At 46.8% G+C, this 20,555-nt stretch overlaps 1 protein-coding gene and 1 pseudogene across 2 annotated transcripts in view; both read right to left on the bottom strand.

Annotated features, from left to right (window-relative positions):
* The window catches only part of LOC103742135, a 1,290-nt pseudogene extending 463 nt beyond the window's left edge, over nucleotides 1-827 (bottom strand).
* Chst11 (carbohydrate sulfotransferase 11) overlaps nucleotides 1-20,555 on the bottom strand; it is a 248,114-nt gene that overhangs the window by 103,839 nt on the left and 123,720 nt on the right. The window lies entirely within an intron of this gene.

Here is a 20,555-nt window from a genome sequence, read left to right on the forward strand (position 1 = left end):
CTGTATGTAGGTAAGTGCACCCGTGTCATGCAATGCCCGAGGAGGACAGAAGAGGCTATTGGATCCCCTGGAACTGGAGTTACGGACAGTTGTTAGCTGCCACATGGGTGCTGGGATTCAAACCTGGGTCTTCTGCAAGAACAGCCAGTGTTCTTAAGTGCTGAGCTATCCCTGCCTCAATTTTCCCATTTTCATCCACCTTATAGTATTTCAGGATGGCCAACTTTGCCTTCTTTCTCTTATTCTTATTCTTCTTGGGTGTAGTGTAAGACTTCTTCCTTTGCTTAGCACCACCACAAAGTCTCAGCACAAGATGAAGGGTGGACTCCTTTTGAATGTTTTAGTCAGACAAAGTTCATTCATCCTCTAACTGCTCACCAGCAAAGATCAGCCTTTGCTGATCAGGAGAAATTTCTTCCTTATCCTAGATCTTGGCTTTTTATAGTGTCCGAGGGTTCAACCTTGAGCGTGGTGGTCTTCCCTGTAAGGGTCTTTACGAAAATCTGCATCCTGGCCACAGTTCCACCACAGATGGTGGATTGGAAAGAGAGAATCTTATTTTTTAAAAGAAGATGATATGAAGTTGGAAGGTGGGCACGTGGGGAGAGACCTGGGGAGAGTGGGAGGAGGGAATGGAGGAGTAGATATGATCATGTTTCATTGTATACACAGCTGGACATGCCTGTAACCCCAGAGCTGTGAGGGGACTGTGAGGAGGATCACTGAGGCCTGCTGGCTGTCAGCCTAGCTCCAGGTTCAGTGAGAGACCCTGTTTCAAAGGAATAGGGTGGTGAGGGAAAGAGCAGGATACTTAACATCCTCCTCTAGCCTCCACACACACGCACATATACCAACATACACACACACACACACACACACGCACACACACACACACACACACACACACACACACACACACACACCACTAAAAGCCAAGTCCCACAGTGAAATGGCCAGTCCCAGGACGGTCCAGGAAGGCCAGGGTGACAGGCATCTGTGCCCTGCATCCCCCAGCAAACAGGGCTCCTTCACAACCTTGCTCTGCTGACCCTATAAAGTCTCACAGCTTGCCCGGCTGCTCAGGGACTCCATGAATGCTGCTTTTAAGGGTCACATGAATAGACAAAAGTTCTGGTCTTTTAAAAAGAAGTTTTTAATGACATAATTGTAAGAGGGAGTGTTGGGTAGAAGGAATTGTACCGAAAGTTTTATGAGGCTTTAAGAGAGTTTTTCTTATTAAATCACTATAAACCCTCTCCCAAAATAGTTCCAACTAACTTGGGAGAAAGCCAGTCATAATTAGAGGGAAACCTGAAATGAAAAATATTTCTTTTAAAAAATGCATTTTTCTTATTTAAAGTCAATGCAGTGACTGCTAAGAAAGAGCCTGTGTCTCTCACAAACAGGCTACGCGGGTATCCTTAAGGAAGGTCAACAGTCCTGCTGTATGCTGTGTGAGCTTAGAGGAGCCACAGACCCTCTTTGGACCTTGGTGGGGGGGGGGCGCAAAAGTGGAAAAGAAACAGTGTGGGGTCGGTGATCCAGCACGACCATATTCCCTGTTCCTCACTTGTCTCCGCTAGTCATTTAGTACCCCTTCAATCCCTTCTGTGGGTGAACCCCAGGAAATACTATATTTTAAACTCGCTCACAGGGTCCAAGTTCATGACTTGTGCTCTAGGCAAGGCTTGAAGAATGGAAGAGGATGGGAACTGAAACCAAACAAGACCTCACAGAGCTTGGTTGTGGGTTCCCACAGCATCTACCTCAGAGTCCTGAAGATGGCTCAAGAATCTCACTTTCTTTTTAGAATAAAATCGTGAGCCTCAGGCAGTTAGTTACCTATTAGTCTACCAGTAAGAGAATCAGAATGACCCCAGGGGTCTGAAGGGCACAGTCAAGGGCCAGCTTGGGGCAGTTTGTATGCTGTTAGAACTTCATCTTTCTTCCAGAAGCTCCGGCTTCTCATCCTGGGGGAAGGTTGTCCTCATGACTGCAGGCTTCACTTAGCTACTTAGAGACAAGGTCAGAAACAGAGATTTTGAAACTAAATTGGTGTCTTTGCCTGGTATTGGGGCCTGAGCAGCTTCCCCAAGACTCACATATGGAAGCTCTCCCCTCCAGTGTGTGTGTGTGTGTGTGTGTGTGTGTAGGTGTGTGTGTAGGTGTGTTGTGGGTGTAAGGGTATGTGTAGGTGTGTGTGTGTAGGTGTGTGTGTGTGTGTAGGTGTGTTGTGGGTGTAAGGGTATGTGTAGGTGTGTGTGTGTATAGGTGTAGGTATGTGTCTGTAGGTGTATGTGTGGGGGTGTAGGTATGTCTGTGTGTGGGTGTGTGTGCGCATGTGTGTAGGGGTGTGTGTGTGTGTGTGTGTGTGTGTGTGTGTGTGTGTAGGTGCAGTGTGGTGTCAGGTGTCTTCCTCAATCTCACTCCACCGTATTTTCTTAAATAGGGTCTCTTCACCGAATCTAGAGCTCATTGATTCTGCGAGACACCGGACCAGTGAGTTCAAGGGATGTTCCTGTCTCCAGCCCTCCCTAGTGTGAGGATTACAGACATCCATTACTGCACCTGGTTTTTAAAACACAGGTGCTGGGGATCCAAACTTGGGTTCTCATGTTTGCATAGCAAACACTTTATCCACTGAGCCATCTCCCCAGCCCAGTGGCAGGGCTATTAAGGATATAACTGAGATAAAGGTGAGGCTGTGGTTGACAGGCTGGAAGGGAGCAGAGTCACAAACTGGGCAAGGCTGGGAGAAGAGGGAGAGAGCCGTCCGTGCCAGCTGGAAGAAAGGCTCTCCAGAAATCACTCCGAGTGTTCAGACTTTCAGCTTCTACAACCATGAGAAAACATCCCAGTGGGAACTTCCCAGCCTCTGGCATCTTGTTATAGGAGTCAGAGCTGACTGGCACACCTGGGGAAACTGTCACAGCAATTTCATATAAGCACTGGCTGCCACCAAGCTCTGTGCTTACAAGTCTGCCCACCGAATTCTCACACTTGTTGTACATGGACCTATAATTATCATCTTCATTTTATATGAATTCCTACCATAACTCTTCCATTCATCCCCTCCCTCCTTCATTCATCCATTTGATAAATAGGCAAACACCATCCATTCACTCATTCATTCAACAAACATACTCCAATTATCACACAACTTTCTACAGAGCAAACCCCTTTGATTCCAAGGCCCATGAAAGGCACCAAATGCAACATCCACGAGACCCATACGTGATTTGGAGACCACCCATGCCTGACCTCTAGGGATCTGACCAGCGTGTCTAGCCCCTCTAGCTCAGTCTTCCTGGCTGTGACAGACACTTAGCACCTATTGTTTCAATTTTTTTCTTTCTTTTTCTTCTCTGGCCAATTACGCACTGACCCCTTTTCAAACCTCAAAATTGAGGTCTGAATGCAATCGCTCTGACAATTCCCCAGTAACTGAAGGCTGGGGTGCAACGCATCTTAATGAGATGCAGAATTGCTCTGTGCAAGGCTTTTATTCACCAACACTCCCGATTCAGCCTGGCAGCTTTTCCACCCATCTTCAGCAGATGAGGGCCCCAGGTTCCGTTGACGGGGAGCATTGTGTTCCTCGGGGCCTCATTCATCACAATCTCCCTGCTCATACCCTGTTTTTGCAGAATGGAGATGACTTGGGTGAATGAGGCACTTGGCTTGAAGCGTATCTCACGGCAGTAGAAGGAAACCATAGAGGCCGATGTAACTCTCACAGTCCAGAAGAAGATGAAATCAAGCAACCCTTCCTGACTGCACCCTGCAACTGCAGGGCTGCCTGGCCAGCACCTAGTTCTTTCATCCATGTGCACAGCTGACTTCCACCATGACAGTGCAACAGCAAGAAAATACCACTAAGGAGATCAGGCGTGACACTCTACAGTTGGCCAACAGCTGTTCCACTTCTGGAGGGGACACCGTTAGAAAGACATCGGAGCCTTTTGATGAACTTAGCAAAGCCTTTGGAGTGTTGGTGAGTCGGGCTCAAAACTGAAGGCCTGGCCACGCCCACTCATTTACATATTGTCCAAGCTGCTCTTCTCCACGAGGGTGCAGATGGGAAGCTACAACGGAGAGCTGACATGGCCACTTCAAGACACTCCAGCACAGCCACGCGGCTTTGCTCATGGCTCTTAGAATGTGACAATCATGGACTGACCCCTGAACTTGAAGTCTGTGTCCTTGGCTGTGGTCAGGCTGCTGCTGTGGCTGTTGTGCTTGTAGCTTGTTATGCTCCTGCCTTTTGCTACATTGCCTTCATTTAGTGCTCACAACACACCCATGAGGCAGACACGATTATCCTTACATGGGCGGATGTGAAAACTTGAGGCACAGAGGTTAAGTAACTTGCTCAATACCACACAGTTTGTACCTAGGAGGGCTGTCTGCTCTGAAATAGCATGCTCTCTGCGTTCTCTGATCTAGGCAATCAGGTTCAGCCTCACCTATTATTTATTAAAACCAGGGGTTGGCAAGATGGCTCAGCAGATAAAGGCACTTGTCACAAAAGCCTGCCGATCCAAGTTCAATCCCCAGAATCCAGGTAAGGGTTGGAGGAAAGAACCAACACTATGAAGTTGTCTCCTGACCTCCACGCCTGTGCCATGACACACAGAATAATAACAGTAGTAATAATGATATCTTAAAAGCTTGCCTCAGAGAGTTACTTAATATCGTCACACCTTCTTCCTGCTGTGTGTAGAAAATGGAGGATAATGTATATCCCCCAACTATAGCAACTAAAAACATCAGGCTGGGCAACTAAGGAAGAAAGAGGTGTCTTAAGCTCCCAGTGATGGAGACAGAAAGTCCTAACTGCATGGCACCCATTCTGGTAAACAGCACCCAGGGGAGTATAAGGAAGAGGGAGTGTGTAATGGTAGACAGGAAGCCAGAGCTTAGGGAGAGGTCCTGTGCTTTCTTATAACTCTCTCCAGGGAACTGACTGGCAATTCCAGGAGAACGTCGTTAATTCCTTCTGAGTGCAGGACCCTGCGTTACCTAATCACCTCCCATCAACAGAGGAGTGCACTCACGGTGGCCTGGCAGTTGTTACAAACACTGAAGGCCCTTTAGCTGTACCTGCTTGGTTGTCCTTTGGAGGCGTGTGCATTGGAATGAACTAGTAGAGAATGACTTGGGCTTGTCTTTGTTGTATCTTTTCACATGACCTCGCTTCATCCTCACAGTAGTCTCTGAAAGAGGCAGGGGGGCCCTCACCATGATCAACAGCACAGACAGCCCCCAACTTGTGATGGTTTCATCTTTAAGAAAGGCTTCAAGGGGCTGGAGAGATGGCCCAGTGGTTAAGAGCACTGGGATGTTCTTTCAGAAGACCTGGGTTTGAATCCCAGCACCCACGAGACAGCCAACAATCATCTGTAACTCCAGTTATAGGGGATCCAATGCCATCTTGTCTTCCTTGGGCATTGTACAACATGGGTACACTTACATACATGTAGGCATAACACTCATACACATAAAATGAAAGTAAATAATTAAAAAACTCGACCACAGCTGTACAGTTGCTTTTGTCATATAAAGTAACACATTACCATGCTGGGGGAGCATTCTGCCATCACAATCTGGGAGGTTGGTAACTCTAGGCCTTGGGCTCTAATGGCCTGGATCAGGAGCAAGGTCCAGAGTGGCATCACAGAGGAGACATGGATGCTTGCCTTTCATTCCCTTCACTGTCTTTAGTGGTACGAATTCATCTTCAAGGCTGGCTTGGTTTTATTCTCCAAAAGATCCTTTGCCTAGGTCTTGATGAGTGTTACCCCACTGTGTTCTTTGAAGAGGATGCCCCATGTGAAGACTAAGCCAGGTGTGAAGGGACTTTCCAAGGTTTACACTGGGTTGGACAGGGATGTTCAGCAAGTTAAAATTGAAAGAAGGTATCAATAAAGACACACAGGTTTCCTTAAGCTCAGGAAAGACCACGCCTGTAGGGTAATTGGATGACAAATGGCAGCAATTTGCCATCGGGTGCTTTTGGCTCAGCCTTATTTTAATGAGATGCTATCACTCCTTCCCTTCAGATTTAGTTACATCATCATATCCGTGAGAAAGATCTGCCTGATAACTGCAAAGAACTCACTAGTGACTGACTGGTCTTTACTTCAAGATAATACAGGCTAGAATTTCTGTAATTTTCGTTTTAAAAAATATTTTATTTATTATTTTTATTTTATGTGTATGAATGTATTGCTTGCATGTAGGTAGTTGTACCCATGTCATGAAATGCCTGCAAAGGTCAGGAGAGGGCGTCGGATCCACTGGAACTGGAGTTACAGATGGTTGTTAGCCTCCTTGTGGGTGCTGGGAATCAAACCTGGGTCCTCTGCAAGAGCAGTCAATGCTTTTAACCGCGGAGCCATCTCTCCAGCCCCTGTAATTTTTCATTTGTATATATGGTTTTCGATTTCTTGCTTGCTTGCTTTTTCCTGGGGTAACCCATGCTACCTCAAACTCACTACATAGCAAGGATGACCCTGAACATCTCACCCTTCTGCCTCCATTGCCCAAGTGCTGGGATTACAGGTGTGTGCCACCATGCCCTGTTTTATGCAGTTCTGGAATATCCAACCCAAAGCTTGGTGCAAGCTCAGGCTACACTGAGCTACATTCCCAGCACCCCCTTGTTTATTAGCAAAAAGAAAACCACATTGTTATGTGCTGCTTCCTTATAAGACAATGAACTCCTTTCTTGCTCAAGAAAAGTAACAGTGGGAGAAGGGGAGGGAGAAGGGGAGTCAGTTTTCTTTAAGGATGTGACTCTAGAAAGGTTAACCAAGCTCCAGTGGATGGACCCACACCAAAGAGCATTTGGGGACATAACTTTGACTTGACAGGCCCTCATATATATGACAGAGTGCATGAAATCAGGCAGAGGGCATTAAGGCAGCTGTAGATAAGGGAGAGGCTCTAAATATGATCAAAATACATTGTGTGAAATTTGCAAAAATTCAATTAAAATGTTTTTTTAAAGGATACAACAAACTTCAGTGGTTTTTCATATAAAAATGACAGTCTACTATGAGTACTAAATTAAATAAATAAATAACTACATAAATAATAAACAATAAATAAATGTTTTCTGTCTCACCAGCTGTTTCTCATGCAGAAAGGGATGGGGAGGTTCACTTCACGGCATGGCTCTCTGAGGACCCAGGCTCTGAAGAAGAGTGATGCCTCGGCCCATTTTTTTTGGTATGTTAAGGGCACATGGGAAGGAAAGGTCAGTGAGGGACAGGCCTGGAGCTTGTCTGCAGATCTCTGCTATTCATTCAGTCTGCTTCCTCCAAGACCAGGAATAATTGGATGCCAGGTGCTTCTGATCTCCCTGGCTCCTTAAAGGAGTCACACTTCTCAGTTCACATATCCTGTCACAGGAAAGAAAACCTACGGAGGTATGGCTGATTCTCAGAACCCATATGAACTGTTTGGGGGATGCAAGTGCCAAGCCCGGGGAGCAGAGACCTCAGGAACACCATGGTGGGCTGGTCTGTGACCTTGAAGGGCACATCACAAGACAGCCTTCAAGTTTCCTCATTTCTAAACGGTTTTTCTAGCAACCTCCCTACATATATCCGCATGTGGTTTGCAAGTAAGCCCATCAGCCTGGGAATGAAGGTCCTTGGGCATCAGTCACAGAAATCCGGAGCTGCCGTGGGGTGCATGGCTGGGTTCACTTGTTAGCTAACATAGAGGATTTCTCCAATCAGATTTGTTCCTCTGCAGAGATTGCAAAGTGCCCCTTATTGACGGTCTTTCCGGTTGCTCTTGGAAAGGAGAAACTGGAATGTTCTGTCTGCAAAAACTAAGGGTCTGTGTGAGTTTTCCCGATTCTTCGTCCTGAAGGACAAATGGATTCTTCTTTTTTTGGTTTGTCTTATTTGTGTATATTTTCATATGTAAGGATATATATTGGAGGGTGAGGTGGTTTTTTTTTTTGGTTTGGGTTTTTAAAAATATATTTATTATTTTTATTTTACATGTATGAGCATATTGCCTAAATGTATGTAAGTGCACCCATGCTGTACAATGCCCACAGAGGTCAGAAGAGGGCATCGGATCCCTTGGAACTGGAGTTACAGATGGTTGTTAGCAGCCATATGGGTGCTGGGAATCAAATTCAGGTCCTCTGCAAGAGCAGCCAGTGCTCTTAACTGCTGAGCAATCTCCCCAGCCCCTGGATGGAGGATGTTGTGCACGGCCATCTGTGTGCGCATGTGCATGTGGAGGCCAGTGGTTGATGAGAGGGACTGTCACAAACACATAATAAGGTGTTTGTGGTATTGCTCACAAACACCTTATTATTTTGGGGAAACAGGATTTCTCATTGAACTTGGAGCTCACAAATTCTGTGAGACTAGCTGGCCAGCTAGCCCCAGTGATCTTCCTGTCTCTCCCTCCCCAGCACTGGGATTACAAGTGTATGCCACTACACCAGCTTTTTTTTTAATGGGTGCTGGGGATGTAACTTTAGGACCTCATGCTGTGCAGCAAGCATTTTACTGACTGAACCATCTCCTCAGACCCTGTTTGTTTTTGAGACAGGGGCTCATGCAGCCAAGGCTGACCTCAAACTCCATAAGGATGACTTTGAACTTCTGAACCTTCTGCCTCCACCTCCCAAGTGCTGAATTACAGGTGTGTGGCACCATGCTGGGTTTTATGCAGTTCTGGGGATCAAACCCAGGGCTTTGTGCTTGCTAAGCAAGTACTTGATCAACTAACCTACAGTACCAATCCAACACCTGAATTTTCAAGAAGAGTTAACTCTGTCCTCTATTCCCTGGGTTGGCATCTGTGCATGGCTGTGGACCCAGTACTTGCCACCAACAGAAAGACAGTGAATCCACCCATCAGGGCAGCCAGTCCTCTCTGAACAGGCAGCCCCTGGCCCAGCCCAGTCCAGTGTCTGTTTATGTTTGCTCACTGGCTTGTGCATTCTGTTAATTAGGGAAGAGCCCCAGGGCCTCTGCATTCCTCTCTGAACACTGGTTCTTGGTGGAGCAAGTGGATGAAAGATGGCTACAAACTATCTCCATTGAACTCAGAACAAGAACCCAGTGGAGTGACTGAAATAGACCTTTGCGGGCAGGAGGCATGAATTGAGAAGAAAATTACACATGGTTACTATGCTAGGCAGGAAGAGCTCAAAAAAAGGAACACCTAAAAAAGTAGTTGCCTAACATTTTCTCTCTCTCTTTCTTTCTTTTCTTCCTCCCTTCCTCCCTCCTTCCTTCCTTTCCTTCCTTCCTTCTTTCCTTCTTCTTCCTCCCTTCCTCCCTCCTTCCTTCCTTCCTTTCTCTTCTTTTCAGAAATAAAAGAAATTTCCAAACCTCTATGAAGTGCTTCCTGAAACTCCCCCAAGGCAGACACAGTCTCCAGCTGTGGCAACCCCATTCTTGGCTTGGGTAGGGGGGCTCTGCCTGGCTCACAAAAGGCCTTCATGAATCCCTGAGAGGAATGGACAGGCCAGGGAGGGGACTGAAGTTGCACAGGATGTGGAGACCATGTTCCCATCATGTCTTGCTCCCATTTCTCTGAATCTACCTGCTGGGACACTCTGAGGACCTTATGGGAAGACTTAGGATAAGAACATTAAAGTTAAAAAAAAAAATATCGGTTACCACATTTGGCTGTGTGTTACATCATTGGTCATTGTTCTGGGAACTGTGTATAAATCAGCTCATTTCATTTGTATAACACCTCAAAGAGCTAGAATCTATCAGTATCCTCCATTTTACAGATAAAGAAACCGAGGCACAAGGAGATTAGAAGAGTGACCCAGAGTTCCTTTGCCAGTAAGTATGGATTTGACCTTAGGCATCCTGGCTCTGAAAACCTGAAGTCTAAGCTGCTGTTTGACACAGCCTTGTAGATAAAGTTAAATAAACTACTCCCAGTTTCCAGATGAGGAAATCAAAGCCCTAAGAAATTGAATTTTTTTTCTGCAAGATGGCCCTGTAGTTACTGGAGGAAGGAGGATTTGAACTCAGGACCTATGGCTTCACATTCCATCTTTTCCATTAAAGCGTGCTGCTTAGAATCCTCTACAACAGCTAGGGTGGGATGGGTGTTGGTATGGCAGAGGGGAGGGCTGATGGGCTCCAGGTACTGGCTCTTCCCTGGCATCTGCATTTAAGGTCTCAGGAAGTGTGTTTGGGGAAACTGAAGCACCAGCCCGGAGTGAAGAGGTCCTCTGTGCTCTTCCCTGCACCCCAGGAACCCCTCCCATTGTGATGGCTGGCTGCCTCTGGGGCTCTGGGGAGTCAAGTCTGGCTACTTCCACATGCTAAGCCAGGAACAAACAGCTGTCTGTGCCCATTGCCAACGTTTTTTGTTGTTTGGTTGGGAAACATCCCCCATAGACTGTGTTTGAACACCCAGTCCACAGCTTGTGATGCTGTCTGGAGAAACTGTGAAAGTGTTAGGAGGTGGGGCCTCACTGGAGGAAGTGGGTTGTCAGAAGGCAAGTCTTACAGGTTATAGTCTATCTGCTGCCCAGATGTAACAAGTCAATGGCAACTGCAGATGTCATGTCTTCCCCACCAAGATGGACAATATCCCCTAAACCATGAATCAGAATAAATCCTTCCTCTCTTACATTGCTTCAGTGAGGTATTTTGTCACAGTGAGGAGAAAAGTAATAGATGCGCATGTGCGGAGTCCCTGCCTATGGCTGGTCTGGAAGATAGTCAGCCGGGCACCGCCAACCCACAAGACACAGTCCCTACCCTTTAGTGGCTGTTCACTTAATGAAGCCAGTACCAATGAACCAGGAACACAGGGGCAAGCAGTAACAACCAGGGGCGTTTTAGCACCCACATGGTCCAATAGGGCAGCAAGAAGTCAAATGCAGCCAATTCCGTTTTTGTTTGGTTGGTCTGTTGGTTGGTTTTGGTTTTTTTGAGACACGGTTTCTCTGCAGCCCCAGCTGGTCTAGAACTCACGATGTAGATCAGGCTGGCCTTGCTCTCACAGCGATCCACCTGCCTCTGCCTCTGCCTGTCTCCCAAGTGCTGGGATTAAAGGCATGTGCCATCACACCTAGCTTGTAGCCAGTTCCGAACAAGACACATTCTTGGGGTCAAACATACCCCAGACTCCAGACCCCAAATGAAAATGAGAACACAGAGTATTTTGGTCATTTTGTTTATTAATGACATGTAAAGATGATCATAGTTTGAATGCACTGGGTTAGAGCAGACATCTTATTAAAATTAATTTCACCTGTTCACTTTTTATCTCTCAACATGTGGCTACCATAAAATTTCAAATCCTGCATGTGATTTACTTTATATTGTTATTGTGCAACACCAATCTACATGGACATCTAACTTGAACTTGAGGAGGAAAAGCGGGAAAAACGACCCAGAGGAGAACTCCTCTGAATGAACAAATGAACGAATGAATGGTCATCATCATCATCATCATCATAATCATCATCATTAGCATGTGCATAGCCCAAGTGGCCTACCATATACCTAGAATTCTATATATTTTCAAATCACATTTGATTTCTATTTTATAAGCAGGGTCTCCAGTGATGACAAATGTTTAGCCATTTGCCTGAGATCCACAGTGATCAGTGACTGGTGTGTGTATGAGGTGGGAGGTGGGGGAGACAAATGACAGGACAAGACTCCACCACTCCCTTTCCCCAAGAGCCCTGCCTACAAGAACTCAACTACAAGCCAGGGTTCTGGTGCAGCTCTTTCCATCTGACAAGGTTAAAATCCAACTGGCCGAGAAGCTACTTGAATTGTGCAATTTACAGAAAAATCAAATTATGAAGAGGCCTCTCCTAATTGAAGGTAATTCGGGAAGTAACTTTCGGGAAATGGTGGCCCATCCAGCTGTGTTACCATTTGGCAAATGCTGTGGTCATCCTGTCACCCAAATGCTGCTTCTCCCACTGAAATATGTCAGACTGTGTGCGCACAGACTGACACAGAAAAATCCCATTAGCTCTGCATGCGCGTGCCTCCTCTCCACATTCCCATGTGCTGGGTCACATGAGGCTGATTCCTGAAAGTCTGTCTCTGAAATAAAACAAGAGTCTTTAGAGTCAGCCCAAGTTAGCCATGTGCTCAAGGGTAGCACATCACCATGCCCAGTGATGAGGACTTGTTAACTCACATTCCCAAGTTGTTTGCTGCGTTATAAAGGCCATGGGGGCTCCTCAAACCATGCCACTGTGTCTGCTTACTGTCTAGACCCTGTATGCAGCAGACACGTCTGTATGCATGCTGCACTGGTATACAGAGACACCTGTGGCCTTATACATGGGCATACCTAGCTTACAAATCAACACAGAGCCCACAAGACACACAACATAAATCAAAATGGTTCAGGCATGTTTTCAGTAAGCAGAACTGCTCGCTGCTGCATGCAGGAGGAACTCACCGAGCTTAGGTGTATTCCACAGCATCTCAATCTACAGCATCTCAAACAGGCTCCTGCAGAATGTCTGAGCCTGCTGCAAGAGGTCCAGCAAGTGTGGGACCCCTCAGGAAAGTCTCCACACCTAACTGCAACTCAACACTTGACAATCACTGACCAACACCAATCACAGACCTTGACACTGCCCTCAGAGCCCTCTGCATGTGTGTGTGTGTGTGTGTGTGTGTGTGTGTGTGTGTGTGTGGATGTGCTCACTTGTGTTAATCCAGAGGTCAATTGCAGTTTGCCAGCTGGCTAGACTGGCTGGTCAGCAAGCCCCAGAGATCCTCCTGTCTCTTTACCCTCAGTGTTGTGGTCACAGGTATGTGGTGCCATGCCTGACTTTTTATGTGGGTGCTGGGGATCAAACTCAGGTCATCATGCTTACAAGACAAGTACTTTACTGACTAAACCATCTCCAAAGCTCCACTTGGTGTGGGCTTTTTTGTTTTTGTTGTGTTTTTTTGTTTTGAGACAGGGTTTCCTTCTAGCCCCATTTGGCCTGGAACTCACTATGTAGACCAGGCTGGCCTCTCACTGAAATCTGCCTGCCTCTGCCTCTGCCTCCTGAGTGCTGGGATTAAAGGCCACCATGCCCAACTACCACAGTATCTTTAAATCTCACAAAATTGCAAGACGGGTGCCATGACCTGTCTATAGATAAGGAAATCCAGGACTGGGGAGGTTGGGTAACTGGCCCAGGCCATGCACCTATGCTGATATCCTTCACTTCCTTCAAGGGTCTAATCCTCTCCTGTGGCCCAAATAGCATCCCACTCTAAGTCTGCAACTGGCCTGGCTCGATTAGAAATCCAACCAGGGTAGCTTTCTGGTTCAGAATAATGGAACTGCCAGCCTACCATCCCTGGTTTTGCAATGAGCCTCGCTGGCCTAATGTCATTTGTGATGAATAATGAAGTATTCTCCAGAGAGCCATGGGCAGGGCAGGTAATGTAAGGTTTCGTCTTTGCCAACCAGCTGCCATTTGGCTGGGCTGACCTTCAGTAATATCTCTGCATAAGGAGCCAGTCTACAACTAAATCAATTAATCCGTCTTTGGATGGTAGACAGCTGTTGGGTCAAAGCAAGATAATGAGATGGGCTCATCATTTACCAGGTGGTTGGTAATGAAGGGATTAATACCAGAGTCAGGGCTGAACAATAGCTGTCCTTTCTTGCCTTCCCCAGCAGGTACCACCCAAGCATCCTCCTTCCCAAATAGCAACTAGAAAGGCAGACAGCCTTCTCTTCTTCCTGCTTATTTGGAAGGTGCAACTGATCCCTTAACCCCCATTTGGACTGGATATCCGGGTTCTCTTTTCATAGGGGTCACTCAGGTATCCATTCCTGGGAGAACTTCTTCCAATCTGTTGTCTGGGGGCTCAGCTTCTGGCCTCACCCATGCAATTGCGGGGTGCATCTCCAGCACTTGGTGCCATGGCTGGCAAACCTTTAACTGAGTTGCTGAGGGCAAGGGTCTGAGGGAAAACACTGACTTCCTCTGCGAAGAGACTACAAACCAGAATGAACCACCCAAAAGCATTCTAAATTTGTCATGGTCTACATCAGACTCAAAGGGGTCTGCAACTGAAAGGCCCTTCAGCCCTGTGCTTCTGAGCTCTGCAGTCCCTGACAGTCAACTCAGGAGCTTAGGAAAAAGTATAAACACACCAGCAGAATCACAGATCTTGGGGGAAAGGTCTGGGCTCTGGGTGCTTTTTCAAAGTATATCTCATGTTTTTTTAAAAAAATATTTTATTTATTATTTTATGTGTATGAGTGTGTTGCCTGCATGTAGATAAGTGCACCCGTGTCATGCAATGCCCATGGAGGACAGAAGAGGCTGTTGGATCCCCTGGAACTGGAGTTATGGACAGTTGTTAGCTACCATGTGGGTGCTGGGATTCAAACCCAGGTCTTCTACAAGAACCACCAGGTTCTTAACCTCTGAGTCATCTCTCCAGCCCCAAGAACAGTCAGTGTTCCTAACTGCTGAGCCATCTCTCCAGACCAGTACACCTCATGTTTAACAACAGCTGAGCGCCGCTGGTCTAACCCAATACCCTTACTTTATAGATGGTGATGTGGAGGCCAAAATCAGGAGTCTCCTGCTGTACAAAACCCCATATTAATAAGCATCCAAAGCAGAAGCAGAGCTGGTTTATGAGTTGAATGTTTCCCAGGGACCCTGCTGTCTACCTACCCTAACCACCACTCTCTGCACATGAGGGATCCAACCCAATCCACCTGGAACCACATTCTCCTCCTGCCCCTTCCGGTCAGTTCCCAGTATCACTAAGACTTCAGCCAAACCTCCTGTTCCCCTAAATGTGAACCGTCCAGACTATGGCCCCATTTCTACTGTTCCCTCTAGTGTCTAATGTGTCTTCAAAAGCCACCTCCTCTGTAGAGCCCCCACTGCACACAGGACCTCAGGGGAGGTTTATAACACCTGACCCCCCTCACTTTGTAAGTCTTCTGTCACGGTATCTTCTGAAGTTTTTTTGTTTCTTCTATAAGCACCTATAGACGTAGCACAACATGCCAAGCACACAGAAGGAGCCCCCTAGGTGGAGGTGAGGAATGCTTCTACAAGCTCCCTCCAGCCCTGAACTCCCTCAGCTTCTATCAATAGAATACTTTTGACTGAATAGATGCCTCCAAGGTGTGAAACTGCTGTCCAGCAGCAGAGTTCTTGGGGGTGACTCCTGCTTAGCTTGGCTCAAGCTAGGCCACAAAGGCCACAGGACATGCATCCACTGTGTGTTCTATACCATACTGTGGCCTCAGCTCCAGTCACTGGGAGCTTCCTATCTGGGCCCAAGGATACCCATGCCTCACCTTGAGTCACTAGGAAAGAGATCATTTTCTACTTGGAGAAAAAGAAGGACTAAGCTGTCTTCCTCTTACAGGTGAGTGGGGCCAGAGAGACTCAGATCTATTATTTGGGAACTGTGTTATCTTGGTCAACTGTTCAACCTCTCTGAACCTCAGTTAACTTATCTGAAAACATGAGTATATTAGTTACTTTTCTATTGCTGTGCTAAAATATCATGACCAAGGAAACTTATAGAAGGAAGAGTTTATTTGGCTTATAGTTCCAGAGGGATAAGAGCCCATCATGGTGGGGAGGTATGGTGGGAGGCAGGGAGAACAGAAAGGTAAAGGCTCACATCTTCAGGCCCAGGAAGCAGAGCAGGCGAACTGGAAATGGGCAAGGCTAAAACCCACCCCAGTGACATGCTTCTTCCAGTAAGGCCACACCTCCTGAACCTCTGCAAAGAGCACCACCAACTGACCAAACATTCAAATACTTGGAGATAGGAGCTGGAGAGGTGGCTCAGTGGTTAAGAGCACTGACTGCTCTCGAAGAGGACCCAGGTTCCATTCCCAGCACCTACACGGTGGTTAACAACCATGTGTAGCTCCACTTCCAGGGGATCTGATCATCAGGGGATCTGCTATCTTCTTCTGACCTCTGTGGGCATTGCACAACACGGGCGCACTTACACATATGCAGCAATTTACTCGTACACATAAAATAAAAATAATACATGAAATTTCAAATACTTGGAGACTATGGGGGAACACTTACTCAAACCACCACAATGGGGTTATCAGAGACCTTCACCTGAGGGTATTGTAAAGGTTCAAGGAGAGGTTGTAGGTGGCAGGGAGGGTGGCTGCTGAGCACGCATCGAGCTTTCTGTTCCATTTCCAGCAGACAGCAGTATCAATGAGACATGTTTGGAAAATGCTTAAAGAGTCACAGATGTATATCACACATTCACTGAACAGGCTTCTGCCTATCCAACTCCTTTCCCTTTTCCTTCTTCCCTTCCTCTCTTCTTTAATCCTATGTCACCCCTGGTGGAGATGAAGGTTCACTTTGGCACACTATAAGACTGTCACATAATAGAGGTAATGGGGTGACCCTAAGGTTCCAGTCATATTCAGCATCCCATGACCCCACTTTTCCTCTCCAACAGGTTACCCAGAATATTCCTGGCCTCCTAAACACTGGGACCCAGGGGCCCTTGAAAGCTGGTGGCCCATAAGAGCCACTGTGTCGTGTGCAGATCTAGCTGTGCTGTTGGCAAGTTTACGGTCAGCTCTGAGCCAAGCATCTTGCCCCTCAGAACACGCTAATCACAGAGCAAGCACACACGCTAAAGAAAGTAGCTGGGGCAGGGCCCAACCACATGAGTGAAGTTGCCAAGACTTCAGGGAACCCACGAGAGGCTGGGAGGTGGGCGAGGCAGGAGGACAAGCTGTCTCGCCCTCACTGGCATTCAGGGACAACTACGCCCGCTTACCGGCTGACAGCGACACTTACCCTGTGGCTCTGCTCTGAGCCTGGGCGGCCTGCAGATGGCTCGGCCCACAAACATGTGGTTGGCAACTCCTGAACTTTTGGTGACTCGGCACCAGCTGATCCGACAGGCAATTATGTTTTATTTTGGGGCCAGGGAGAGAGCAGAGAACTGGGAAAATTATAAGACATCACAGTGCAGTTTGCTAAGAATATCGACTACAAAGAGATTTTTTTTTTCCTTAACCAATTGTTTGGAAAGTTTGGAGTTTTCAGTGCATTAAAATGAGACAGCCCTGGACTTGAAAGTCAGATTAGAGCCAACTGTCCCAAGAGTGACTTATGCTTTCGCCCAATGAGATTCTGGTTGGTTTTACAGCTATCTTGAGGAGGAATGGGGTAATTCCTGCTGAGAAAAATTTGCTGGCAATGGCACTAGTACCAGAAACTAGAAACTATGAGTAATATACCTGGATTGGTAGTTTTTCCTGTGACTGAATCCTCACTGCTTCCTACTAACTGACAGATTTTGGTGTTTGGGGGTTTTTGTTTGTTTGTTGATTTGTTTTTTCGAGACAAGGTCTCTTGTAGCCCCAGCTGGCCTGGAACTTACTATGTAGACCAGGCTGACCTTGATCTCACAGAGATCCACCTGTTTTAAAGATGTGTGCTACCACGCCCAACACTGAGAGGTTCTGAATAAACCATATAAAATCATTAGCATCAATTCCCTATCCATAAGAGGGAAGCGATAGGGCTCACTGTGCAGATCTTGATAACAGGATTCCAAGATCCAGAAAGTATCTGGCGTAAGGTGTGAGTCTGAGGTAATGAAGATGGTATCCTCTGGCCAAAAGGCAGGCTTCTTGTCATAGAAAATAAATGGTCCCTGTTTTCACCATCTTAGATCAAACAATATCCAATCAGCAGAGAAGATGCAAACGCCCTTTCTGGGAGCACTCTGGTTTGGAGCAACCAGACAGTTTGTTACTTGTCTCATTGACAACATCATTTTGGGCTTGGCAGCTTCAACAGCTTAGCTGGTAGGAAAATATGGGAAAGTGCAGGGGGAGCTCAATCGAGAGCTAAGCCTGGAGATGACTCAGGAAGGCAATGCTCATCAGAACACTTGCTCCCTTCCCCAGCCCACCACTGCCCAGGGCAGCTTCTCCAAAAAAACAAAGCACTGCTTAAGGACTTTGTGTGGGAATGAGACATAATTGCTGATTGTCAAGGAAGCTAGTCCCAGAAAAAACATTCACGGCTACATCCTCAGGAAACGGGTGATCTTCCTATAGCCATGTTTGCCTGATGGGATGGCGGGGCTGGACAGTGTGCCTAAGACATCCTTGAAAAAGGATGGTGACTCACCTATCTATGGTCCTCCCCAGGGCTGCCTCCTAGCCATTCCTGTCTGCTCAAGGTCTACGCCAGGGCCAACATACCTCTCTCACACACACACCACTCACCATGAGGATGGGGTTATCTCTACCCAGGAGGGTTGCCTCTCCTCTGATTAGTCTGCCAAAATACCGTACAGAGTCCACCTCACCAGGTCATTCATGCATACCAGCCACGGGCAGAAAAGTGACAGACACAGATGGCTACTATTGGCCCCACCACTCTCTATGCCCAGTGCCTGGCAGGTATAATAGTGGGTAAAAAGTCAGGGCATCAATGAGTGGATAAACCAGGAAGATACAAACTATAGCAAGCAGCTGGCACGACAGGCCACCATGTCACACATGCAACCTGCAGGTGGTATTAGTCACCATATTATAAACAAGAGTCAGCAATGTCAGATAGGTTCTGTAGCCTGTCCAAAGCCACACACTTAGGAGACAATACCACCAGGTTTCCACCCCAGGTCTGACTCTGAAGTCAAGGTGACTTTTATGAATATAAAAATGACAAATCACACTTGCACAGCCCCTGACTCATCAGAATGACCTTCCCAACATTCCAGAGGGGTGATTAGATGAGAAACTGACACCTAGCAAGGACTTGTCATGAGGTCCATCTTGCACAACTAGATAGAGGGGAAGTAGGAATTTGAACCCCGATTTCACTTTCAAAACTCACAAATATTTGAGAGACCCTGCTCTCAACTAGGCCTTGTGTAAGGCACTGGGATAAATGGTGGACAAGACACAGTTTATGGACTCTCTATCCAGAGGGTCAGCTGCAGCAGAAATGGCTCTGCCACGACATCCCGTATCACTATGAACATAGGCTGTCCACAGAGAGAGGGATGGTTTGGGACAGAGTGGCCTGGGTGACTTTCAACACGGTATACCAGAAAACCCATGTGTGGTTAAAACCTGATTAGACCTTTTCATGAAGATGGGGGTGTAGACAGGCTGGGAGGCTTTCCCATAATGGCCAGATCACTTGGGCACCAAAGGGAAATTGAACGTCAAGTGCCCTGCCAAGTCACTGCAGAGGTCAGCAGAGGATGCCTCAGGAGACACAGAACTTGCCATCACCAGTTTGCTCTGGCCAAGTCAGACGTGGAGTCCCATGGCAAGTGAGGGACAGAGCATCAGCAAACACCATTAGGTTTCCCAGGGTGCCTAGACTCAAGAGTCCATTCTTTTCAGAAGAAGGCACAGGTGATAAGCAAGAGAGATCAGATGGGGCAAGGAAGTTCTTAGGGTCACACCTTTGCAGGGGTGAATTTGTCATCTGTGGAGCCCAAGCATCACCTTCTTCCATCTCATACCATGTCCATGGAAATATGAAATTAAGAATCCAACACAAAATAAGGCCCAGAGACTACGGTTGGGGCAGCACAACCCAGCACACACCCATTTCTTGGCACCTATTTAAGGTAGGTTGAGATTGGTTTATTTGCTTACTCACCAGCACTCGATACAATCGGCTAACTAATGTTCCTATAGAGGAACCAGCCCAGAGTCTCTACATCAAGACCCAAATACCCTGAGGCTGTTGCTATGGTGATCAGGCCTCTTAACTGTTCATGGCTTTCCATGTAAGGCAAACTTGTGTCAAGCTTTTTCTACCTTTCTAGCAGGAGCTCTTTTCATAACCAACAGCGAAGATACCAAGCTTGCCACCTTGTTAAACTAATGAGTCAGGATGACAGTGACAGTCACTTAGCATCTACACCCCCAACAAGAGTCTTGCCAAATTCCTGTAGTGAGGCACAGCTTGTAGGGCATCACCAGGCTTCCATAATCCCATGTAGAACTTGGGTGGAGAGTTCACCTGTGCACATGCCTTTCTGCGGGAGGCTGCATGACCTTGCCGGCTCTTCAAGCTCAGAGTCCCATTGCTTAGGACCTGGGGCAACGTGACCTCAGGGGCTCACACCTTTGGCAGGCCAAAAGTGCAGTTCATCACGATTCCTCTGCACCTCTCTAAACATGTTTTGCTAGAATTTTAAAAATGTTACACACAGTTTGAGTAACCCTTATCCAAAATGCCTGGAACTGAAATGGTTCAGATTTGGGATTCCTCCCCGCCAATTTTTAGAATATCTGTATATATGTAATAAGCAATCTTAGAGATAGGACTCAAGTCTAACATGAAACTCATTTATGCTCTGTATGTATCTTATACATAGCTTTGTATGTATCTTACACACAGAGCCTGAAGGTAATTTCATACAATATTTCTATGCACCTGCATTTTGATTGCAACCCATCATGGAAAGTTAAATGTAGAACTTTCCACTTGTTGGGTCATGTTGCTGCTCAGAAGGTTTTGAATTTTGGGTTAGGGATGCTCAACATGTCTAGAAAAG

This window comes from Nannospalax galili, unplaced genomic scaffold (genome assembly GCF_000622305.1).
Source record: "Nannospalax galili isolate Female #2095 unplaced genomic scaffold, S.galili_v1.0 scaffold39, whole genome shotgun sequence".
Taxonomy (NCBI): Eukaryota; Metazoa; Chordata; class Mammalia; order Rodentia; family Spalacidae; genus Nannospalax; species Nannospalax galili.